The 26451-nt window shown below is 45.7% G+C and overlaps 1 protein-coding gene across 5 annotated transcripts in view; it reads right to left on the bottom strand.

Annotated features, from left to right (window-relative positions):
- The window catches only part of CASKIN2 (CASK interacting protein 2), a 110811-nt gene extending 100797 nt beyond the window's left edge, over positions 1–10014 (bottom strand). For 2 of the 5 annotated variants that reach the window (XM_077327829.1, XM_077327833.1), the window contains exon 1: positions 9506–10012. The gene's annotated coding sequence lies outside the window, so the exon portion shown is untranslated. Of the gene's footprint in view, positions 1–9505 lie in introns of all 5 variants that reach the window. The other 3 variants (XM_077327830.1, XM_077327831.1, XM_077327832.1) reach the window with 3 other exon arrangements.
- Between the last annotated feature and the right edge of the window lie 16437 nt (positions 10015–26451).

Raw genomic sequence — 26451 nt, 5'->3', positions numbered from 1 at the left:
CCTGCCTGTGTAAACCAGAGGAAAGTTAGGGGTGCCAGCTCCAGGTTAGGAAATACCTGGAGACTTTGGGAGCTGTGTCTGTGGAAAGCAGGGTTCAATAGGGGAAGGACTTCAATAGGGTATAAAGCCATAAAATTCACCTTCTAAAGCAGCCATTTTCTCAAGGGGAACTGATCTCTGTCACCTGGAAAACAGTGCTAATAGTAGGAGATCTCCAGCCCCCACCTGGAGGCTGGCAACCCTCAAGGTAGGTGATGTCTGAGCTGAAAGAGAATCAGTTGAGGGTAGAGCAATAGGGGGCTACTAGCTATGTGCGTTGTTTCTCACAACAACATTATCTGAGGGAGGCATAAACACCGTAGGAGGGCTGCTATTTTTAAGTGATAAATTAAACATGATTGCTATCAAATTATTCAAAAACTATGATAATTTCAACATCGAGGAATATGAGGGGGAGTATACTAAAATATTTACTACATTATATTTGTAGATTTCACAACACCAAAGCTAAATTTGTGCTGCTTCTCTTTATATCTGACAGACATGGATATTGGTCTTCAGAAGTACCTGGACTGAACCATGGAGTTGGGATTTCAGACTGCATATGGTCATTCCTGGGGTGATTCAGGTAATAAGTGAATTTCCAAATAGTGACAGGACACTGTAAGAAACTGGGAAAGTAAAAATCCCACAAAAATAGCCTAGCTAATCCTTTGCTTGAGTGCAGCACTTGATTTATAAAAAGCTACTACAACTAACACCTGTCTTATAGCCTCAGGTTCTTTGCTTCCAGGTGTATGAGGCCAAATTCTCAGAGGCACATCTTTAATTATTAAATTACGTATTCCAAGACTAAACACACTGAAAACAGGTTTCATGACTAAATCCTAGTGAAGGAAGAGTCAGAATAAGTGCTGCACAAGTGACCTGTCTCCTAACTAGGGAACTTTGATATTAACAGCCTGCCCTAACAACAACTATCACATGTTCTGAATCTTGAAAGGGAAAAGTTCTTTGCATACTTTTTAATAACCTGTGTTTAACATAGCCACATCTTTGGAAGAATCTGAAAATTTGGGAAGAGGGTGCCACTTCAAGCAATGCAATCAATAGATATTTCACCAATTTAATCAATTAGGTATTAAATTTTTCCTGGTAAAGTACAGTGATTCACCAATAGTGATACAATTGTTATTTTGTCGGACTATGACTGGGGAGAACCAAATTCCGATTCCCATTCAGCCATGAAGGCTCATTGGGTGATTTTGGCTCTTTCTCTGACCGCTTCCGCATGATGGGAGTTGGATGGTTTCACCAACTGTTGGGTATCGGGCTAAATTCCTGCTTCCTGGTGATGTCAGTGCCAGTCTGGGGCAGTTCTAGGCCTAGGCCAACTCTGGCCCACATTTTCCCGAGGGCAAGGGAACATGGGCCCTTTCCTTGCCCTGGGTTCAACAGGGCATACGTTGGACCTAGGCCATGTATCTGGCTGCGCGCAGCTGGCGGGGGCTTCCTTGCCTAGCACCTGCTGTATTGTTATTACAGCGGGCTTAATTACTAGTATATTTATTTATTTTATGTCTTTGTATCCAACAAGGGTTCCCAAAGTAGTGAACATAAAACATCATTTAAAATAGTATATAAAATATTTCAATGCAGAAATACCCGAGAGCCAACCCTATGTAGAGGATATTGCCGTAATCTAATCTACTCAGAACTACTTGGGAGGAAGAATATAGTACAATCTGATAGATTCCAATCCATATGCAAGAATGCCTGTCCTATAGGACAGTGGTCCCCAACCTCCGGTCTGGAGACCGGGACCGGTCCGTGGATCAGTCAGTACCGGGCTGTGGCTCCTCCTCATCCTCCTACCCGGCTGCTACCTCTGGGGCTGCCCTGCCACTCTGCCAGCAGCTCACCTTTGGTGCTCTCCAGCGGCTGCCATGGCTGGGGCTCCCCCTCGAAGTGGCACTGCGCAGCTGCTGCTGGCAGCCCCCCCCCAGTGGGCGGCAGGAAGTCAGGGGTGCCGGTGGGAAAGCAAGTGGAGCAGGGGCTCAGGCGGTGGTGACATCCCTCGGCAAAAGACTACCCCCCCCCCGGGCCTCAGTAAAATTGTCAAGTGTCAACTAGTCCACGGTGATAAAAAGGTTGGGATCACTGCTATAGGACATTAAAATCACATTGAAGGCCCTTACTTATCCATCCAGTGTCTTTTCCACTGAGCAGAGAAACACCAAGGACTTGGGACAGTACTAAGAGAGACCAATAGAAACAGGGTTTCTAGAGCAGTTTTAGTGACAGGAATCTTGTATGGAGCTTCAATGTTTTGAAAGAAGTTACACTGCTAAGAAAATAGGGATGTGCACAAGAAAAATAATTATTTTTCAGATCCACATTTCACGGAGGGCATAATTATCAGTATTTCAGATTGCTCTGGTCTTGAATACTGGTTCAGAATACAAAAATCCATTTTTTTTCAGGATTTCAAAATTACTGAAGTTCATTATTCTCAATGAGGACTGTTTCTGAGGGACAGTTTTGTTGTTGTTGTTTGTTTTTTGTCACCAAACCACAGGAGAGCTTGTGCTGCCTGACTACTAAAGATATCCTAAATTTCAAGTGATTTGGGCCAAGAAGTCAAGTTTGAGGGGCCCTTAAACAAGATGCTCTCAGCCATCCTCCATTATTTCCTATGGGGGCAGGGTAGGAATGTGATCAGCCCAACTCATCCAATGTCAAATCAGAGAATCCAAGACAAACTAACAGAAGCCAGGGAAGATCGTCCAGCCCAGCAGAATCAATGTCAAACTACACAAGTCAATCAAAACCCAGGGCTAATGTCACAGTGCAAGCCCAACAGAATCAATGTCAACCAGAGAATCCCAGAAAAGTCAACCTAGCAAGGTTCCCCTGACAAGATCTCATTTGCCTATGAAAGGTGTCTCTCTCCCCTCCCCATTGCCTGGCAAACATATGTGTGTCCCCCCCCCCCCCAAGTTTGTTGCTTAAAACATCAGCCCTAAATATTTCTGGGAATATTCAGGATACCTGTATTGACTATGATTCTCTAATGTGGGCTTTCTCAACCAGGGTTTCATGAAACTCTGGGTGGGAAGTAATTTTTAAATTTTTTTTTAATTTGTTGAACTTTTATAGGATGGCATAACCATATATTGTCATGTTGATCCCCCACCCCCAAAATTTCCAGTGATGGGGCTGGAGGGGGTGGGAATGGGAAGGGCCCCAGGTGGACATGTACACAGCTATGCTTCCCAACCATATTCTGCACGATCACACCACTTCTGGGGTTTCTTGAAGCCTGAAAAATGCTACAGGGGTTTCTCAGCAGCAGCTCTATCCTACAAAAACTGATAAGATACTTTTTGGGTATATATTCAGGCCAGATATCCTCGAGCACACAGCCCCGTAAAAGAATCTCTACAATCCCCTACTTGGTGGGTTGGTTGAACTTTTATCTGCATTGCCCAGCAGTGCCTTGAAAAAAGGAAGCATTTCCAGCATGACCCGGGAGACCCAGCATCTCACTCTGCCTTGTAAGCTTGCTCTGTGTCCTTGGCCAGTCACATTGTTTCAGACTAGCCTACCTCACAGGACTTTAGGGAGGATAACATGGAAATAAGACTGGTGTAAGCTCCTTTGCATTTCCATTAAGGGCTGCAGACAAAGTCAGGGCACAAACCAAGTAAATACATCACTAAAATAATAATAGTTTCCAATGAAATGAATCAAGGGAATGCAAAATAAAGTACACATTAGGAGGCAACACCGCAGAAATCAACTAACAGCAGCCCAAGTGATTACTGCCACCAGTTCCTAAATATATCACTTGCCCCAGCTAATCTGCCATTTCTTGTCATTTAGAAAGAATAAACTGGAAAGGGGCAAACTTGACCAATGTGGACAAATAAACTGCTATAAGTCAACAGTGAATACTGGGTATGTGAAACTTAAAACTCTCCACTTTGCATTACCACATGAATTCTCATTTTCTTCATGTTCTGACAAATTTGAGACTCTTCAGCTGTTTGCCCTGAGACAATGCCCCCCCCCCAATCCATAAACTAGGCAGAAAAGAATGTGGCCTCAATTGCTGATGCACAAATGACAAAGCATAATAAAGCGTAATCCCTCTGTACCCACCCCCATCCCTCCGGACACAGACTCCTCATAGCATCTCAAGGCTAAACAGCAAAATAGCTGATAGACGGAGGCTCATTCATATGTTAATCGAGACCAAGGAAAAGATTTGAGTTTCAAAAGGCCTTGGGATGGGTGGGAATCAAACGGGACCTCCTGCCCGTTATAAATTAGGAGTGACCTTGATTTAGGAACAAGATGTGGGGGGAGGAGAGTATTTAAAAGTCTGCTGCAGAAATTCACTGGGATTTGCATTTCTGAGATACATCCATAACCTCAATGTGGTGGAATATTTACCTCAACATAACTGAGCCACTGATCACAAAACTGGTGAGTGCATGATCAAGAAGCCACTCAACCTACTAACTACATTATTGTCAGAGGAATAAGGTCATAAAGGGTCATTCCAACAACAACAATCAGTGTCCTTTCACAAGCAATAATAAAACATATACCCCCAAAATTCGGCGCTTAACTTATATTGGTACCCATAAAGACCTGTGGACGTACATGAACAGGAAACACATGTACTGAAGAAACACAAAATAGAGGAGGAGGAGGATGCAGCAGAATATCAGGGAAGAGAACTATGCTAGAAAAGCTCTCTTCTGAAGGGTTTAGTGTCTTAAAACAAGCACCGCAGACAAAAGCTATCCCAAGTCACAGACTGTGGAAGGATTCAAAAAGGTCATACTTGTGGCAGTGCTTTGAAACACATAAGGGATGACCTCCCAGACTCACGTAATTAATTACTGTACCCACCTAATGAAGAAACAGATCAATGAAGCCCAATGGCTACCCAGAGACAGACTGCTACAAGACAGACAACATCAGAACACCACTGGCTGTCATCAGCTCACAGCTCAAACCGGTTCAGTGCATCATCAGGCACCTGCAGCCCCTTTTGATTAAGGATATTTCATGCCCCTTGAGATGGGAGCAGCTCTTTCCTCACTTGCAGAGAACCCTCCATCTAAAAGCAGCACCACATCTCACCAACAAGAGTGGACCATCCAGCAGATACAAACTGAGCAAACAAATCCTGCAGCAGTTGTAGACGCCAAACATATACTCATGTACACTCGGGCAATAGTATCACATGACCTGATCACACCAGCTATAATGTCTTGGGTTCGTCTGATTGTAATTCAGATTAATATTTATCACCCTGTGCCAACAATGTACTTCTGCTATCTGCCTTAGACAAACAGGTCAGTCCCTACATAATAAAATAAAAGAACACAAAACTCTCTCACACACAAATTGCAACATTTAGAAACTGCTGGGGGATCATTTTGATATGCCAGGACAAATTGCAGATCTTCTGTAGAACATTTTTTTAAATGAAACACACTTTAAAGGAAGAAGCCAGCACAAAAGCACCAAATCAGAACTCCTCAAGAGATTAAGCACCACATCACAGCCTGGCTTAAATAGAGATTTGCCTTTCCTAATGCTGTACAGTTGATAACAGTTTAACACGATCCACACTTCAGAAATGCTCTTGCTACCAGGGTATAATCATACTATTATGCTCTATTCCTTTTCTTATGCTTCTGACTGGACCTTTGTGAATCAGAACTTGCTTATATCTCTGTAACTTTATGTCCCCATAACTCTGAAAGGTGGAACTTCTCATCATCTACAGGTAACATCTACATCTCTTCCAGTCCCTTAAACAAGGACTTACATCTGAATGTGTCTCTGTCACAACTCCCCACCCATTTTCTTATTTTATTTTCTTATTTATTTATTCCATTTATATACCGCCCTTCCCTAAGGCTCAGGGCAGTTGATTTTAAATGTTTTTAAAATTTCTACTGCATGTGCAACTGAAGAAGCAAAATCTGACCCACAAGTTCTTATGCTGGAATAAACTTGTTTTGTCTTAAAGGTACCAACTGATTTCTTTTTGTTCCGCTCTTTACTTTGCCGCATACTGACAAGGCTATTTGCTTGAGAGAGTTTCTTACTGTAAACATCCTCTGTAACCATTGTCACTGTTATTGTTGGTTTCTTCTTACTTGCTCATCCTCTTAAACACATGCGTTGCAACTGGACATCCCTGAGGTCAAATGCAAGCAACTCTTGTGGAGTGGAGCTGAAAACAAGACCACCTGACGTCTTGGTTGATGAGCTCTGCACCTTACGTTGTTGGCTTGGCCATCTCCAGGACAACCACTGAACAATGGTCAAGAAGCGGAATTAATTGCTCATCCAGATGAAACAAAAACCAGGCTACACGTTGGCAATTGCTTTATCAGTTGCCATGTTGCCATCTAAGCTATGTCACAAGGCAGGTGGAAAAATAAATATAGACCAGTGACCGTGGAATCAGTGCAGTTGCCAGGAGACCCAGGAATGGAACTGGCAAGGCCATCTGGGTCAGCATATTATCCAGACCCCAAGCAGTCTAGCATGAGCAAGGATTCCCACTATGGTTGCCAGGACTCACCTGGCCACCGGCAGGGGATGAAGGGGAAGGGGTTTCCAGATCCAGGTTGGGAAACACCTGGAGATTTCAGAGTGGCACCTAGGGAGGACAGGGACCTCAGTGGGATACAATTCCATAGAGTCCGCCATCCAAAGCATCCATGTTCTCGAGGGAAACTGATCTCTTTAGTCTGATGAGCTATAACTCATCTGGAGGTTGGCATCCGTAATTCCCACACAGCCATATCAGCATGCAACTCTTTGACAAGGTAAGGCAGTATCACTTTACTGAGGATGCCAAGTTCTATCTTTCCCACTAAATTCTAGGAAAGGTGTGGAAGTTGTGAATCTGTGCCTGAACATGATTGCGGGCAAACAAACTAAAACCTGATCCAGAAGGGACAGGGCTTCTTCTCTTGGTCAGTTCTTCAGCTGATCTAACCCACCTTTCTGACAAGGAGTTCCAGGGGCCTTACATGGTTCACTCCCCCTCCATGCTATCCTGCTGGGAACCAGGTTAAGCTGAGAGAATGAATGAGGAGTGCAGTGAGTGAGCTTGATGGCAAGAAGGGATAGGAACCCTGCTCCTAGACCTACTCTGTAGCTTTACTGTCTTTCTGGTGAGCTGATCTAATGAGTGGGATGCGCCTTCTTGTAGCCAAGGATATACTTCACATTCAGGTATCCACTTTGAGGGTGTGCTTGGCACCTCAATTGTACCAAGATGTTAAAGTTGGAGTAGTGATGAGGAGAGTCTTTTGTCAGTTGAGGTTACGCCGTTCCCTAGAAATGACCCGCCTAGCTATAGCCATTGATGCCCTAGTAGCATCCAGACTGTGTTACTGTTAACACAGTCTATGTGGTTCTACCTCGGGGAATTGTAATTGGCTCAAACTGTAACCACTCAGCTACTAACCAAACAAAGCACAAAACTCCAATATTGTTTAATTTACTTGGTAGTAGATAAGAAAGGCAGCCTCACATCTGGAGAACTGACTTTGATTCCCATCCTCCTCCACATGCAGCCAGCTGGGTGACCTTGGGCCAGTCATACTTCTCTCAGGCTCATGCAATCTCACCTATCTCACAGGGTGTCTGTTGTGGGGAGAGGAAGGGAAGGCAATTGAAAGCCACTTAGAGGCTCCTTTAGGTAGTAAAAAAGTGCTTTACAAAAAAAAAAAAAAGCAAACACAGCTCTTGGTGTTTTGGAGTCCTGTTGGTTTCTGGGTCCAATTAGAAATGTTTTTCGGGAGAGCTTTTAAAGCCTTAATGGATTTAGTGCCAGACTACATTGAGGACTGCCACATATGCAAAACCAACCTCTCAGATCCATACCTGGGACCCTTTCTTGTATCCCTTCATCATCTGCAGCGCAGCCAGATGGGACACAACAGGTCCTTTTAAGTAATGGTACCACCTATGTGGAATGTTCCTTCCTACATGCTGCCCCAATATTAGAATTAGACAGCAAAGTAACTGATTTATGAGGACAGTTTGAGCAGGTAAATTTGGTTTTAGAAATTAGCCTCTGAAATCAGGTGAGAGTGTAAACATCCTTGAACTCTCCAGGTTTTTTCTTCTCCTAAACATAGAATCATAGAATAATAGAGTTGGAAGGGACCTCATGGCTCATCTAGTCCAACCCCCTGCACTATGCAGGACAATCACATCCCAATTGGTCATCTACCTGCCACCCCTTTGCCTTCACAGAATCAGCCTCTGTCAGATGGCTATCAGATGGTAATTACCATCCTATTAATCTGATCTCAGACAGCATGTTTCTGCTTTCAGCCCCTGCTATTTTATAATCCAGATGTTATAAAATAATCTCTCAAGGCTGTTTCTGTATTGACAATCCCACCTCAGTATAGGGAGTAAACATGACAAGTTGTGAGTCACATTCTACAGTTCTACAAACTTTGTAACACTGACTTTGTCGGTGAAGGAACAACAGTAGTAGGAACAAGATGTGACCAATAGTACAAGGAAAGGACCACATCTGTGGGTTAAGACAGTGCACAGCTTCCAACACAACCTGGGCATGTCAGTCGTAGCCCTGAGATATGATCCGCTCCTGCTGCTTTCTCCACCCCACTGGAATGTAGTCTGGAATATGAAGTGAGGGTAAACATTCCTCCCACAGGAGAAATCTAATCTTTTGGTTCAGGACTCTACCTGCAGAACTGAACTATCTGAACTATTTCTTCCTCAAACAACTTGAGCGGGAAGGATAGGCTAGAGGAGAAAGGGGGGAGGACCCAGAAAAGAATTATGTAAGAAGAAAGATGCTGAACGGCAGTTATTAAAGATACGAACTCTGGAAAGTGGGAGAAATACTGGAGGGGAGCAGAAAGGTTAGGAGGAGGATGCAAGCAGCCTTTGAATCACAACAGCAAACACTTAAGCAGCATAATCTTTCCCGCAGTGCACACTCACATCGCAAGGATTAAGAAAGCCACAGCCCGCGAAAAGTCCTTAAGAGTGGCATGAGGAGATATAATAATAATAATACTGAGGCCACAAAGAGAGAGCATTACAACTAACTTGAGGCTGGCGAGGATAAAGAGAGGGAAGAGCCGGAATCTAATGTAGGAGGGCTGAGCGGCAGAAATAAAATGAAACATGAAAGAGTTTGTTTTTTCCCCTTAGGCGCTCCCGGCCAGAGTGATTCGCGTTGATCCGAAAGTTGGGGCTCCTCTAAAGTTCGCCTTTTCCCAGCGCTAAAGCTTGAACGGGATGAAGTGGAGTTTGAACTGCTCAGCCGAGACGGCCAGGAATGACCGAATAGGGGAGTGGGGGGCGGGGGGGGGGAGGTGTGTGCGTGCAAGGAGCCCAAATCTTAGCGGGCAGCCAGACGTTCAAGCCGATTTCCCCTTTTCCTGCATCAAATCCCTTCTTTTGCACAACTCACCTCATCGGGGAGCTCCTGGCGCTTCCCGCGGACAAAGTTGGCAAGCCCAGGTCGAGCAGAGGCTCCGGCTGCTTCTCTCCTTCCAGCGGCCGAAATAAAAACCCGAGGGGATCGCCGCTTCCCAGCCAGCCAGCCAGCCGCACGCCCCCCGAAGCGCTTTCGCCCTCGCCACAGTCCCGACTCCCGAGGAGGACCGGCCGGCGCGGGGAGAGGAGCGCAAGGGCAGCCGGAGGGGGTGGGTCGTCTTCGGGACTCCACGAGAGCACCCCCCGCCCGCTTCGCTTTCCCAGGGCCACGGGCGACCCCCGGCGAAATGGACGCGGCGAGGCAGTTCCAGAGGGCGCCTGGGAACTCTGCTGCCAAGAAGCCGCCGCCGCCGCCGCCGCCGCCCCCCCCGAACCAGGATCCCTCTTTCTCTCTGCAGGAAATCCCTCCCAGACTGCAGTTCTTCCCTCCTGATTGGAAAAGCAAAAGGGGGGAAGGCGAGGCTGGCTGGGCAGGGCCACGGAGTTGCTTGTTGTCACTCACACGGGGCGAGAGAGAGAGCGAGGGCGTGTGTTGCGCTGGGGCGCGTCACTTGAGACTTTGGCGCGGCTGGGAACGTGTGCGCACAAGTTGGAGGGCATCGGCGTCTGCAGCAGGGGGAACTAAGCCGCCTCCCCCCCCCCCCCATTTTGTCTTCTTCCTTTCCTCTTTGCAAGTTGGAGCCCTCGGGGTTCGTTGGAGTCTCGAGTGGATTTAATGAGAGGGACTTGGCAGGCAGAAGCAGCCTAGCCGTTGCCGCCGAGGCAGATGGGAAAAGAGGGGCGCAGGTCCTGTAGGCATCCATTAGAGGCGCCTGTGCCCCTTTGAGGGTTCTCCCATGGCTGGGGATGTGTGGCTTCCTCCTCTCCGCCAGCGCAAGAAACCTGCTTTGGCCTTCAGGTGGTGTGCTAGTAAAGTTGGTCTGGAGTCCGATTCTGCTGGCTTCAGTTTGGAAATAGGAAGCATTTTTAATTCTTAGTGACCTGGCTGCTTTGTGAAAACTAAATTGAATCATCTGGACCTTGTTGGGAAAGTTGTTCATGTGTGTTTAAAAGCAGACTTGTTCTGAAGAGTGTCTCAGCCATTTACTTCCAAGTAAGAGGAGTATGATTATAGGCTTAGGCCTTTTCAGTGCTCCCACCCTTTTTGGCAAGGTTTTAAGGCATAAGCACGCACATCCATCTGCAATGCAGGAGGAGATGCTTAGCTATCTGTCTTGGCGCTCTCTAGCCAGCTCCTACAGTCACGTACTAGCTTCCAAAGCCCCTGTTGATCTTTCCCAGTGATCTCCTAGGGAAAGTAATTCCTAAGTCTGTTGAAGGAAGTGGCCGAGACTGGAGTGGCTCTGCATTGGGTTGGAGGTCCATTGGCATAGTTCAGCCAAAATTAAGATCCAGAAGGTAGGTCAGGCATCCCATTCTGTGCTCCACCTGTCCTCAGTGGCTCCCCTGTCAGCCCACGTCCCTCTGCAGGGGAAGCAAGAGCTCTGTCCCCAGAACTCCAGGCCTTCTGAAGTTTTGGGTGGAGGGGCACCCGCAACAGAGTGAGATGGCGCAATGGCAAGGTGGCTTTGCTTTGGCCTGGAAGTGTAGAACCTCTGCAAGTATAAGATCGGATCACATTCCCCTCATGCTGTGTACACACAGACCTTGTGGGGAGCCTGAGATAGTGTAGTTGATGTTGCTTGGTCCAGTGATCACACGGTCTGTGTGTACACGGCAGCAAAGTTGGCATCTGGGCTTATTGCAAGCTCTGGTACCAGTGTCCCTGCTGAAATTCAAATTCAAAAAACCTTTAATGGCATATAAAACATCATAAGAACAAGGGTAATTCATAATTATAATTAATTGATAAAATTACATAGTCTAGATAAACAATAAAAGAAAATAAAATAAACAGTACCCAACAGTAGATTCCTCCAAAATGCCCAGCAATCAGTAATTTCCACCAGTTGTAGGTGCCCCTGGTCTAGACCTGATTCTTGCCTAGCCGACTGTCCTTTTGTATCACAGTAGCCAAGAATTTGGCCACCAGTTCCGTTATTTCTGGGGACCTAGTGAAATTAGATATTGTATTATTGTATGTGAGGAGTTGTTTAAGATTAATAGAGATATTCATTTCTTTCTTTTTTGGGGGGTACTTATTTTTGTTAAAATGCTGCCCAGGCCCTTTCTAAAGCACCAAATCCCCACTCTGTCAAAATGTACATTCAATAAACATATTAAAAGGAGACTATTTCAGCAGTAATAACAATCAACCCTCCATGATGCCAACTTCTCAACAATCTACACATTATTTATGACCTCTTTCCCTCTATATCAACCCCATCTGGTACTTGATCAAGATCTATCTTCTCAGTATACCCCCTCATTCTGGAAAGTACCTAGTTCCACATTTCATATAATTTCCCCATGTCTTTATTGTTCTGAATATATGTTAATTTGATTAATAAGAAAGTCTCATTGATGTTATTATACCAAGTAACTAAATCTGGAACTTTTTTCCCAGTATCTGGCAAAATTAAGTCTTGCTAATGTTAGCATGTGGTGGTGACAGCATTCCAGTTGAATTATTCAAAATCTTAAAAGACGTGGCAGTAAAAGTGCTATACTCAGTATGCCAACAAATTTGGAAAACTGAACAATGGCCACAGGATTGGAAACGGTCAGTTTACATTCCAAACCCAAAGAAGGGCAATGCCAAAGAGTGTTCAAACTACCGCACCATTGCACTCATTTCTCATGCTAGCAAAGTTATGCTCAAAATTTTACAAGCTAGGCTCCAGCAATATGTGGACCGAGAACTTCCAGAAGTACAGGCAGGATTTCGAAGAGGCAGAGGAACTAGAGATCAAATTGCCAACATACGCTAGATCATGGAGAAAGCTAGGGAGTTCCAGAAGAACATCTGCTTCTGCTTCATTGACTATGCTAAAGCCTTTGATTGTGTGGAGCACAACAAATTGTGGCAAGTTCTTAAAGAGATGGGAATACCAGAGCATCTTATTTGTCTCTTGAGAAACTTACATGCAGGTCAAGAAGCTACAGTGAGAACTGAACATGGAATCACTGATTGGTTCAAAATTGAGAAAGGAGTTCGGCAAGTCTGTATACTGTCACCTTGCCTATTTAACTTGTATGCAGAGCACATGAGAAAGGCAGGATTAGAGGAGTCACAAATTGAGATCAAGATTGCAGGGAGAAATATCAACAACCTCAGATATGCAGATGATACCACTCTAATGGCAGAAAGTGAAGAGGAACTAAAGAGCCTGTTGATGCGGGTGAGGGAGGAGAGTGCAAAAGTTGCCTTGAAACTCAACATCAAGAAAACAAAGATCATGGCATCCGGCCCTCTCAATTCCTGGCAAATAGATGGGAAAGAAATGGAGATAGTGACAGATTTTATTTTCCTGGGCTCCAAGATCACTGCAGATGGGGACTGCAGCAAAGAAATTAAAAGACGCTTGCTCCTGGGGAGGAAAGCTATGGCAAATCTAGACAGCATCCTAAAAAGCAAAGACATCACCCTGCCAACCAAAGTGCGTTTAGTCAAGGCTATGGTATTCCCAGTTGCAATGTATGGCTGTGAAAGTTGTATCATAAGGAAGGCCAAGCGTCAAAGAACTGAGGCTTTTGAACTCTGGTGCTGGAGAAGACTCTTGCAAGTCCCTTGGACTGCAAGGCGAACAAACCGGTCAGTCCTAGAGGAGATCAGCCCTGACTGCTCCTTAGAAGGCCAGATCCTGAAGATGAAACTCAAATACTTTGGCCACCTCATGAGAAGGAAGGACTCCCTGGAGAAGAGCGTAATGCTGGGAGCGATCGAGGGCAAAAGAAGAAGGGGACGACAGAGAATGAGGTGGCTGGATGGAGTCACTGAAGCAGCAGGTGCAAACTTAAATGGACTCCGGGGAATGATTGAGGACAGGAAGGCCTGGAGGATCATTGTCCATGGGGTCGCGATGGGTCGGACACGACTTCGCACCTAACAACAATAACATTAGCAACGGTAATGATTGGGGAAGGTACTGGCAAACCGCCCCGTATTGAGTCAGCCATGAAAACACTAGAGGGTATCACCCCAAGGGTCAGACATGACTCGGTGCTTGCACAGGGGATACCTTTACCTTTACCTTTAATGTTAGCATATGAAATACAATAGAGTGTTGTTCTGACTGTATTTCTGAAAAATAATTCAATAATATGTTTCCTGGGTTTGATAGTATCTTTATTTTAACACAATTTGATATCATTTGAACCACTTTGTCCCAATATAAAAGGGCTCTAGGATAGAAAGATTGGTTTCTTATCTTACTATACATGATACTATCATTCAGTTCCCACACCTGTCTCTAAACTCCTTTATCACGCTGTATGCTAATTTGCTGCCATTTGCAGGTATTACACATTACTTTCACTCTTAGCTATGTTTACTGTTCAGCTACTTACTAATTGGCCCTTCCTGGCAACACCCAATTCACTTTCTTCTTATATGTTATGGTTGGTGACTTCTGTTTCAATGTATCTGAAAAGGAGTGAATGCACATGAAAGCTTATGCCCTGAGTAAAACTTTATTGTGTTAAAAGGTGCCACCAGACTCAAATTTTGTTCTGTTGCTTCAGACCAACACAGCTATCCACCTGAATCTGTCTTGCAGGAGAATCTGTTCGCCAAGAATTTTAACAAATGTCTTAAGGAAAGGAACTAATGTACTGTTTTGGTTTATGGCTTTATTATTACTTTGGTGATGTCATGATAATTCTGCGTAGTGATGAAATTGCTCTTTCATTTATATAGGATGAACAGGCTCACGTACTCTGTCTGGGGATCCTATACATGTGATACCTACTCCCCAGGGTGCACATAGGATCTCTGGCCTATGAGCATGTGACGCTCCTCCATCTCTGCTTGAAAACTTATTTCTGAGCCATTCTGCTGTGTTTATATGGCTGAATATTCAGGAAATGTTTAAAAGTTACCAAACAAATTCCTTCCCCACCCCAGGCACTGGCTGAAAACCTCTTTTTTCAAAGCAACCACAGAGCAAGTTGGCTTGGAAAATAAGAAACCGGAAACACAAACAAGGAAGAGGGAACCAACCAGTTATTTCATTTCTGGGTTTGTTTGTTTGCTACAAACCACAATGAAATTTGCCCTTTGCCTTGGGTTTGAGCCATCTACTGGTGCAGCAACACTGAAGCATAAGATGGAAGTGAACTCTCTCCTCCAACTCTTTCCAGCTCTCTCCTCCAATACATCTAAATGCATCATGGACTTTCCTGGATCAGTTATGGTCCTGCGGTGGAAGTCTTTAGGACAGAGCCCCCCCCCCCCAAACATGGCACCTGCGTGCACAACAGCACCTTGTCAAGTCTCTTAGAATCTGTGGGGCTCTTACTCATCAGGCTTCAGTTTGGCCTTTGAAGATCTGATTGGCTGTGCAGGGTTTCAAAAAAAACCCCTTGAGCAGCAGCTACCATCATAACACAAGGACCTTCCCTGTGTGGCTGAAGCTGTGCCTATGCTAGAAAATATTTTTAAATCACATGTTTAGATTTAAAAGACATTCTGCCTGAAATGCTGAAGAATGACTGTTAGCGTTATGCCTGACCTCACTCCCTAACATTTTGTGGTTGGATCTGTCTCCTTTAGCATCCATTTTGTGGTTGTGCTCACCCCCCTGTGTCAGGATTCCTGAGCAGAGTTACACCCTATAGGCACATTAACTTAAGTAGACTGGGAAGGGTGTCATTTTGCTTAGAACTGCACTTAGGCATGTCGGCCTCCAGGCTGTCAGACCTGGGGTCCCCCTGAAATTATACCTCATCTCCAGACTACAGAGATCAGTTCCCCTGGAGGAAATCGATGCTTTGGAGGGTGGACTGTATGGCATTGTACCCTACTAAGGTCCCTGGCCGCCCCAGACTCCAACCCTAAATCTCTTGGACCTTCTCAACCTGGATCTGGCAACCCTACCCCCTCCGTCCCCCATTGGTGACCAGTGGGGACCTGGCAACCCTAACCACACTACAGTTCTCAGAGGACCTTCCCGGTTTTATGCTCCATGGGATAAAATAGAAAAAGAGTTGGTTTTTATACTCCGTTTTCACTGCTGGAAGGAGTCAAAGCGGCATACAATTCCCTTCTCTTTCATCTCCCCACAACAAACACCCTGTGAGGTAGGCGAGGCTGGGAGAGCCCTGATATTGCTGCCTGGTTAGAACAGCTTTATCAGTGCTGGGGGGAGCCCAAGGTCACCCAGCTGGTTGCATGTGGGGGACGAGCATGGAATCAAACCAGGCTCGCCAAATTAGAAGCCACCACTACACCATGCTGGCTCCTACTTGCTTCTGAGTAGACCAGCTTAGGCTTGCTTCCAATTTCTGTAGACATACCAGGTAATCCTAATGGGGGTGGGGGAAATGTGTTTACAGTATATCTGTATAGACAGCCGTAGGAGAAGAGGTGTTGGGAAGAGACGGTCCCTGAAGGGAGAGGAACAGTTCTGGAAGCCTGAGGGCCTGTGCATGCGTCTGTGTTGTTCTAGAGACAAGGCCTATGATAACAGTTACCGGAGAGAGTGGCCTTATATCTTGTTATCTTTGATTGACGCATAACACTCATTGTTCTCAGAATCCGGATTGCTGTCACCTCTGAGAAATACTCTGGCTTTCTCTGCTGCTGGAGCAGACTGCGAGTCAATACCTGTCTGTGATAAACAACACTGAGCCCATATTTGATATCAAGAACAGCCTCACAGTTTTTACGGCCTATGCAACAGAGAGAGAGGGGGTCGGGACTCACTGGAGTGAGGCCAGCATGCTAAAATCACAGGGGCAGCTTCTTTATGTAAAACAATTGTATCCTATCTTTAGAAAAAAACCTGTTTAGCACAACAAATGAAAAGCACAATTCAAAAATAAAATATAATTGATCTGCAGTGCGATCCTGTCTGGTGTGACTGCTTTCAAAGTCAGTCCAGTGGAACTTTGAAGACCAACAACGTTTAATTCTGAGTGTAAGCTTTTGGGTGCATGTACACTTCTTGATTTCTGTGTGCTTTGTCTGAAGAAACTGCATGATGAAATTCACCCTTATTCAGCCATGTTAATACATCAGAAGATGTCATCACTGTCCCAGAGTTATTAGTCCTCTTGTAGTCGATTGCACTGACCAAACAGGTAGCAGCAGCAGGCCCTTTGGCCAGGTCTTCTGGACCTTTCTGAAAGGCGGGTTGGGGGACTGAGATTTGGCAAGCTTTTATTGGGTTACATTGTGCCACTCAGGGATATGGTGCCACGCTTGGTCTCAAGCCTGCCCAGTAAGAGGGACTGGATAAGAAGAACTGGGCTGATCTAAGTTTCTATGAGAACCTATAGCACGAGAGGTGAGCTGTAAGATATGTGGGCTGGAGATTATAAAGGATCATAGGTGCATAAAGAACCAAATAGCATGTGGATCCCCATCCTTTCTAGTTGGGAAACCAAGTGCTAATGTTTTCTGTCCTATTTTATCTGTTACAGTTTTGTAACCTACTTTTGCTTCCAAAGAGCTCTGAGCAGTGAATCTGGTTCTCCCTTTATTTTCAACTTAGAACAGCTACAGAGACAAGTAAGGCTAAAAGAGAAAGTGTGCACAAATGGGCAGAATTTTGGAAGAACTGTAACTGCTATATCCAGCCAATATATTTGTTGCAGATTTTCGGTCAAACCCAATCAAAACACTTTATGTCAGAGGTGTGTTTTTAATCACATGTTTAATAGAAGCAACACTAAAACTTTATTACAGACTAGATTGAAAGCCCATTTTAGTCTGCCATAAAATGGGCGCTAGCAGGGCCCAGGGAAGCGCAAAGGCTTCTGCGTGGGCAGGGGTGTAAGTGAGAGAGGCTTCTTACCTTCTCTGTGGGGCAGCTGCTCTGGAGCGTGTGGTAGGCGCGGCAACGGAGGATGGTGAGGGCCTGAGAGGCAGGCAGCGATGTGGAGTGGCGCATTGGCGGCGACATGAAGCGGCGCAGCGGCTGCAGCCTGGCCGCACCACTTGGGGCGGCGGGCCAGGAGCGGCGCTGAAGTCGTGCCCGGTCTTCGGCCTCGCTCTCGGAGGCAGGCGTTCGTCATCGCGGCAGAGCGGCAGTGGGCGCGAAGGGCATCGTCAGAGGAGGAAGCGGGGAGCAGCGCGGGAAGTGCGGCCGGAGTCGTCTGCTGCGTGAAGCCTGGTCTCGGGAGGCAGGCGTTCGTCGGCCTGGAGTCCGGGGCCAGCATGTGAATCGGCGAGTGGCAAATGGGAAGGGTTGGGTAGTGGCTTCTCGCGCCTCCCAATTGGCCACTTGGCCCTGGATTGCCACTCTGAGGAGCGAATCAGGAGCCGCTTTGTGGCTCCTGATTCGCTCCTCCGAGTTTTTATCCCGGACAGAGCCCGCCCTCACTCCTCCCCACAAGCCCTTACTTTTTTTTTTAGTCTGCGGCGCCTGTGGCGCTGCGGGCGGTTTAAAGATTAGGTAAATATTCATTACTTGAGAGAGATCAGTCACTCTCTTCTTCATCTTCTTCACCTTCACCTTCACCTTCATCATCCCCCTCTCCACTTTCTGGTCCTTCACTCATAACTTCTGTTGAAGGGGGGTTCTCCGATTTCTCAGGAGAGTTCTCTATGTCTTCATCTGCTGCTGAAGATGCTGCTTTTGCACTGATGGCCTCTGTTGTTTCTGAACTCTTTTTCTCAGTGGACTTATCAGAAGGAATAGAAGGTGTTGTTAATAGTGGTGGTGGTTCAGGAGCAGGTGGTGGTGGTGTTGGTGGTAGAGGAGGAGCAAGTTCTGCTGGTGATGGAGGTGGAGTAACAGGGGGAATCCGTTGTTCCAGCATTGGTTCAGATAATATTTTTTCAACACTGGGCTCTCGTAACAGTGCGGTTCCCATCCTCCAACTGGTCAGATCCCCTTCCTCGAAGGATTCTTCATCATGCAGTTTGTCCAGTGTGTTATTCCTGGTTCCCAGTTGCAAGGCTTCACTTAAAGTGACTGCACTCCAAAAGTCCTAACTTCTCTCAGCAGAGATTTGCCTTTTGGTATTTTCCCCCTCCTTTACTGTCTCCAATCCTCCTCCATTCAAGAAAAGGAGACTCCTGTTGTGTTTGTCCCCATCCCCACCCATTCTGAGCTTCTACAATCGAGTGCAGAATACTTTCTGTTCCAACGGGAGGGGGGGATAGAGAAAGACACGAGTTCAAATAGATTAAAAAATATTGCGTTAGAGAATAGGCAGCAAGAAGCTCTTCACTCCATTTATTTATTATATTTATATACCGCCCTCCCCAAAGGCTCATATATGTGTTCACTTCACAATGAAAGACTCAGGAGCATTCTCATTAGATAAGAGCCCACAGGGAAGGGCAATATAAACATTTTAATATTAAACAAATCTATAAATAATGAATGACTGCTCTTTCTACAGATGGAAACATGACTGCAGATTTTTGGTCAAATCCAATCAAAACACTTTATGACAGAAGTGTGTTTTTAATCACATGTTTAATAGAAGCAACACTAAAACTTTATTACAGATTAGGTAAATATTCATTACTTGAGAGAGATCAGTCACTCTCTTCTTCATCTTCTTCACCTTCACCTTCATCTTCACCTTCACCTTCACCTTCATCATCCCCCTCTCCACTCTCTGGTCCTTCACTCATAACTTCTGTTGAAGGGGGGTTCTCCGATTTCTCAGCAGAGCTCTCTATGTCTTCATCTGCTGCTGAAGATGCTGCTTTTGCACTGATGTTGTTTCTGTTGTTTCTGAACTCTTTTTCTCAGTGGACTTATCAGAAGGCGTAGAAGGTGTTGTTGTTGTTGTTGTTGTTGTTGTTGGTGGTGGTGGTGGTGGTTCAGGAGAAGTTGTTGGTGGTGGTTGTGGTGGTGGTGGTGGTGGAGGAGGAGCAAGTTCTGCTGGTGATGGTGGTGGAGTAACAGGGGGAATCCGTTGTTCCAGCATTGGTTCAGATAATATTTTTTCAACACTGGGCTCTCGTAACAGTGTGGTTCCCATCCTCCAACTGGTCAGATCCCCTTCCTCGAAGGATTCTTCATCATGCAGTTTGTCCAGTGTGTTATTCTCTAGTCCATCCAGATTTTAATACATATCTTTGAGCCAAAGAGGCTTATCCCTCAATGCTGTTCTGGGAAGCTCTTCATCTGGCAGGGGTTTCTTTTCTTTGCCCAGAAAACTCTTCTCCTTGGCTGCAGAACGCTGAGACCAGACCTCAATTAGGCAGATAACAGCAACAATTATCAGAATGAAGGCGGTCACTGAAATAACTAAGAGCAGCTTTTCCACATCCGTATGCTGGAATCCCCTCATTTGCTAGCCTGCCTGAAGGCTTCTCCAGTTTTGGTGTGCTTGCTGTGGTCATATCAGCTGCATCCAAGGAGGGCCAAATATTCCATAGGGAGGAGGTTTCATTGACGTGTTCACTAAAGAGTTTCATGAGGTCTGTTTCAGTAATGAGTTTCGCACAAGCCACCAGGAGTGTGGGTGACGTGCAATCTACTTTCAGGATGCGGATCATGTGAGAGATGAGTTTCCTCACCGGTGTGTTTGGGATGAGGTCAGTCAACTTCTCGTTCAGCTCATTTTCAAAGACTTCACCCTCACCCTGAACGTTGTCATCTTGACGTGACAAGAAGCCCGAAGGGGGACAAACAGAAGTCCCCTGAGGTGAGGGCTCATTCAAGGAGGGTTCTGAGTTACCTGCAGATTTCTCCTGCAACATGTTTAGTTCCCTGTAGGAGCGGTTTCAGCAGCTCTTCTTTAGTCAGTATCTATGACCCAAGTACCTTCTTCAGTACTACCACAGAGTTTTCACCATTAGGGAGGTTAGTCAAGTCACTGTCTTCACTGTCCACTTCCATAGAGCCTTTGGGCTCAAGAACATTCGTATGAGAGTCTGAAATGTAGCGTTTCCAAGGGGACGGCAGAGCTAGCCCCATAAGAGGCACCAGTAACATCCAAAGGAAGAGCTTAGCATAAGCCATATCAGCAAGGTGTATGCCACCGAGCAGGTCTTTGCAGACTGCACAGCAACCACTGTGGGCAAGCTTTATGTATGTCTGAAGACGGTTGTGACATCATTTAGCAGAATACTCAGCATCATAGCCTAGCCATCCCTATGGCAACGATGAAGGCTTTGCTTGAAAGGCAAGGACTTGAGGCACTGAAAGCAGCTGGGTATTGGCTACAGGTTACAGAATCATAGAATCATGGCGCTGAAAGGGGCCTCCGGGGTCACCTAGTCCAATCCCTTGCACAGTGCAGGAAACCTAACTACCTTGGCCCCCACAGTGATCCCAATTCCATGCCCAGATGACACATCTTCTGAAATGTTTTAAATTTACTGTCATAATAGTATAATACTCATGTTGTTCTAATAGTCATACAATGTACAGCATATCCCTATTGCCCAAAATGTATCTCTTCCTTACAAATTTATGGATTTTAATGTTGATCTAAGACAATAAAAAGATAATGTCTCATAACAAAATATCCTGAATAAGTTGTTTAACATCTCAGCTTTGTCTATAAACTGTTTTCTCCAGGTACATATTTTGCACAGAGCCATTTCTCCATAATTAGTAGTACCTTCTGCTTCCAATATTCTGCTACTCAAATTGTAGCTGCTATTAGCAAATTCCTTATAAGCTCCTTATTGTTTCTAAAATATTAAGATAGCCTAACAGAACTGTAACTGGATTACATGCGATCTCACAATGAATAATTTATTTTAGAATCTGATGTATTTCTTACCAAAACATTTTGACCAAATCCATCGAATATGGATAAAAATACCAACATGCTTTTAAAGATCTTCAGCAACTGAAAAGGATGTTAATAGCATTTTTGGCATTCTTGGTAGGGTATAAACCAGGGGTAGTCAAACTGCGGCCCTCCAGATGTCCATGGACTACAATTCCCAGGAGCCCCTGCCAGCAAATGCTGGCAGGGGCTCCTGGGAATTGTAGTCCATGGACATCTGGAGGGCCGCAGTTTGATTACCCCTGGTATAAACCATCCGTACATCATCTTATTGACATTTAATGAAGGCTTTTTTTTTTAATCAGCATGTCACAGTAGGTAAATAGTTTCTGTCATTGTCATCTCCAAGTCAATTTAATCATTCCTTTTTCCTTTCTCTGTATCTACTAAAAGCATAGATTTTTGTGTAAGTCCATTTAATTGATAGATTCAATATAGTTATTTGATATTGTAGAGAAAAAAGGGTACTTTGAGTACATTAGATCTGGTGTTCATCCTATTTTATCTGTGACTTCTGGAAGAGTTAATAGGATAGACTGCTAGGGATGCCAGTCCCCAGATTAGACCTGGAAATCTCCTGGTTTTATACCTCATCTTCAGGCAACAGAGATCGGTGCTTCTAGATTCCTTGTTGAGTTCATTGCCCATGATGATCTCAACATCTGCTCAGAATCACGAAACCACTCTGTGAATTTTAAGAAGTCTTGATAACTAATGGTATTACTTGGGTGTTTTTCATATCCTTTGTTTCTGTTCCTCCAACCCACTAACCATGATCTTTTCATATTCTCATCCTTAAATTGTAAACTACACAAAATCTGACAAAAGTAGCCTGGGCTATGGAGGTTAGGGCACTTACAGTGGAATTATTAATGGTAGATTCTTAAGCAGACTTACCCAGTAGATCCAACCAGCTTTTCTGCTGGATAAGAGTGGTAATTCCTTTGCCCACATAAAACACCAGTGTGTAGTCTGCAGAGGCTTTTTACCCAGTCCCAGTTTGAATGAATCCCTCCCATCTACACTGAATTCGATTTGCATTTTGATTTTGGGCACTTTAAATTTCCCCTCTGCAACAAGCATGATTAATTCGTGGTGACCCTACCTATCCCCCCACAGTACTCTGGCGTGGATATAAGCCTCAATATTTGAAAAACGGGCACGAGGATGAGTGCAGATCTCTGCTCTTTGCGAAATAATTCTGCCTCATGCCTCCAATGGTGTAGCAAAAAAGTCCTACCTGATTGGCCAGGGCGCCAGTTCAAAGTCTTCCTGGTTCCCAGTTGCAAGGCTTCACTTAAAGTGACTGAACTCCTCAAGTCCTAACTTCTCTCAGCAGAGATTTGCCTTTTGGTATTTTCCCCCTCCTTTACTGTCTCCAATCCTCCTCCATTCAAGAAAAGGAGACTCCTGTTGTGTTTGTCCCCATCCCCACCCGTTCTGAGCTTCTACAATCGAGTGCAGAATACTTTCTGTTCCAACGGGAGGGGGGGATAGAGAAAGACACGAGTTCAAATAGATTAAAAAATATTGCGTTAGAGAATAGGCAGCAAGAAGCTCTTCACTCCATTTATTTATTATATTTATATACCGCCCTCCCCAAAGGCTCATATATGTGTTCACTTCACAATGAAAGACTCAGGAGCATTCTCATTAGATAAGAGCCCACAGGGAAGGGCAATATAAACATTTTAATATTAAACAAATCTATAAATAATGAATGACTGCTCTTTCTACAGATGGAAACATGACTGCAGATTTTTGGTCAAATCCAATCAAAACACTTTATGACAGAAGTGTGTTTTTAATCACATGTTTAATAGAAGCAACACTAAAACTTTATTACAGATTAGGTAAATATTCATTACTTGAGAGAGATCAGTCACTCTCTTCTTCATCTTCTTCACCTTCATCTTCACCTTCACCTTCACCTTCATCATCCCCCTCTCCACTCTCTGGTCCTTCACTCATAACTTCTGTTGAAGGGGGGTTCTCCGATTTCTCAGCAGAGCTCTCTATGTCTTCATCTGCTGCTGAAGATGCTGCTTTTGCACTGATGGCCTCTGTTGTTTCTGAACTCTTTTTCTCAGTGGACTTATCAGAAGGCGTAGAAGGTGTTGTTGTTGTTGTTGTTGTTGTTGGTGGTGGTGGTGGTTCAGGAGAAGTTGTTGGTGGTGGTGGTGGAGGAGGAGCAAGTTCTGCTGGTGATGGTGGTGGAGTAACAGGGGGAATCCGTTGTTGCAGCATTGGTTCAGATAATATTTTTTCAACACTGGGCTCTCGTAACAGTGCGGTTCCCATCCTCCAACTGGTCAGATCCCCTTCCTCGAAGGATTCTTCATCATGCAGTTTGTCCAGTGTGTTATTCTCTAGTCCATCCAGATTTTAATACATATCTTTGAGCCAAAGAGGCTTATCCCTCAATGCTGTTCTGGGAAGCTCTTCATCTGGCAGGGGTTTCTTTTCTTTGCCCAGAAAACTCTTCTCCTTGGCTGCAGAACGCTGAGACCAGACCTCAATTAGGCAGATAACAGCAACAATTATCAGAATGAAGGCGGTCACTGAAATAACCAAGAGCAGCTTTTCCACATCCGTATGCTGGAATCCCCTCATTTGCTAGCCTGCCTGAAGGCTTCTCCAGTTTTGGTGTGCTTGCTGTGGTCATATCAGCTGCATCCAAGGAGGGCCAAATATTCCATAGGGAGGAGGTTTCATTGACGTGTTCACTAAAGAGTTTCATGAGGAGGTCTGTTTCAGTGATGAGTTTCGCACAAGCCACCAGGAGTGTGGGTGACGTGCAATCTACTTTCAGGATGCGGATCATGTGAGAGATGAGTTTCCTCACCGGTGTGTTTGGGATGAGGTCAGTCAACTTCTCGTTCAGCTCATTTTCAAAGACTTCACCCTCACCCTGAACGTTGTCATCTTGACGTGACAAGAAGCCCGAAGGGGGACAAACAGAAGTCCCCTGAGGTGAGGGCTCATTCAAGGAGGGTTCTGAGTTACCTGCCGAGATTTCTCCTGCAACATTTTTAGTTCCCTGTAGGAGCGGTTTCAGCAGCTCTTCTTTAGTCAGTATCTATGACCCAAGTACCTTCTTCAGTACTACCACAGAGTTTTCACCATTAGGGAGGTTAGTCAAGTCACTGTCTTCACTGTCCACTTCCATAGAGCCTTTGGGCTCAAGAACATTCGTATGAGAGTCTGAAATGTAGCGTTTCCAAGGGGACGGCAGAGCTAGCCCCATAAGAGGCACCAGTAACATCCAAAGGAAGAGCTTAGCATAAGCCATATCAGCAAGGTGTATGCCACCGAGCAGGTCTTTGCAGACTGCACAGCAACCACTGTGGGCAAGCTTTATGTATGTCTGAAGACGGTTGTGACATCATTTAGCAGAATACTCAGCATCATAGCCTAGCCATCCCTATGGCAACGATGAAGGCTTTGCTTGAAAGGCAAGGACTTGAGAAACTGAAAGCAGCTGGGTATTGGCTACAGGTTACCGAATCATAGAATCATGGCGCTGAAAGGGGCCTCCAGGGTCACCTAGTCCAATCCCCTGCACAGTGCAGGAAACATAACTGCCTTGGCCCCCACAGTGATCCCAATTCCATGCCCAGATGACACAACTTCTGAAATGTTTTAAATTTACTGTCATAATAGTACAATACTCATGTTGTTCTAAGTATAATAGTCATACAATGTACAGCATATCCCTATTGCCCAAAATGTATCTCTTCCTTACAAATTTATGGATTTTAATGTTGATCTAAGACAATAAAAAGATAACGTCTCATAACAAAATATCCTGAATAAGTTGTTTAACATCTCAGCTGTCATGAACCCCGATTCATGCCATCCAGGGCTCCATCGGATGCTGCATTCCTCACACTTCTCTGATCTTCCCGGCCAGCTCTGGCCAAGGCCGTAAAGCAATAAACCTGTCCTCTGGGATCCTCACTCCCTTCCTTTCCCAGCGGGAGAGGCTCCATGCAAATGTATCAATCTTACTGTAAGTGTCCTTGCGGAGACAACTCAAAGTCTCAACAAAGTGCCAACCGTTTGATAACGTTCCAGGCCATTTGGCGGCTTGGGATCCGGCTCTCTTCTGATACCTTTCTGCTCTCCTGCCGAAATACCTTCGGCCCCCCTCCCCTATTTGGTGGGCTCTATAACTGCCCTGCTTGTTTCCCCTGTACTTTGTTATTATCAAGATCTTTGCTTAGGAAGATCTTGGCATGCCTAAGCTTTCTGTGGACTTTGCCTAATAAAGCTTTCTTGAAATTTGCAACCGGCTGTTGGATTTCGAATGTGCTTTTACCTGGGACTCCACAGGCTGGGCTCAGCCTGATTCCTGACAAATTGATAATAACCACTTCTCCCTGTTAATCCATCCGCTGGAGAACCTCGCTACCCATGGCCATGGTCCCACTGGAGGATTCAGGGTTAGACGTCATGGAGCAGTTCCCGGATGGGGGCCGCCAGCACCCGATCATCCACGTCCCCATTGAGGAGCAGGCTGATGACGGCGCAACCACAGCACCCTTGACGACCCCTCCCCGGTCGAGTGGCTGGACGTCTCCCAGGGAGATCCCCAACTCCCCGACACCGAGGAAGGCAAGACCCCGGCCCGACATGCCCGCGCCCCGCAGACGACCCCTCTGGGGAGACTGGGAGATCGCCTTCTCCATCCAACCCAGACGAGGGCCCTGGAGCCCTAGATCATCTGGCCGAAATGGGTCGACAGGTTGGAGTCGACTTTACCCGGGATGGACGCCAATACCTCATCCCCATGGAGAAACTCGAGAACCTGATGCTGCTCGTGGGGGACCAGAAGAGAGAAATCGATGCCCTTAGCCACCAGGCCGAGAACTACCGTGACCTTTGGAACGCCCACCTCGCCATGGAGAAGGGTACGAAGGGCCGAGCCTTCCTGCCCGCCGCAGCTACTGCCCTGGCTTTCCGAGCTGCTACTCGCCCCCCTGCGGGCCCCGCTGCCAAGCCCAAGCATCACAGCACCCCGGCGGTAGGTTTCGGAACCCTGGGGGGAACCACCTACTCCACCCTACCGTCGGCGACGGCTCCCCCTCCTCGGAGGTTGACTTTCCCCCG

This window comes from Paroedura picta, chromosome 3, assembly GCF_049243985.1.
Source record: "Paroedura picta isolate Pp20150507F chromosome 3, Ppicta_v3.0, whole genome shotgun sequence".
Taxonomy (NCBI): Eukaryota; Metazoa; Chordata; class Lepidosauria; order Squamata; family Gekkonidae; genus Paroedura; species Paroedura picta.
The sequence above is the reverse complement of the archived record's forward strand: the minus strand, read 5'-3'. Positions and strand labels throughout refer to the sequence as shown.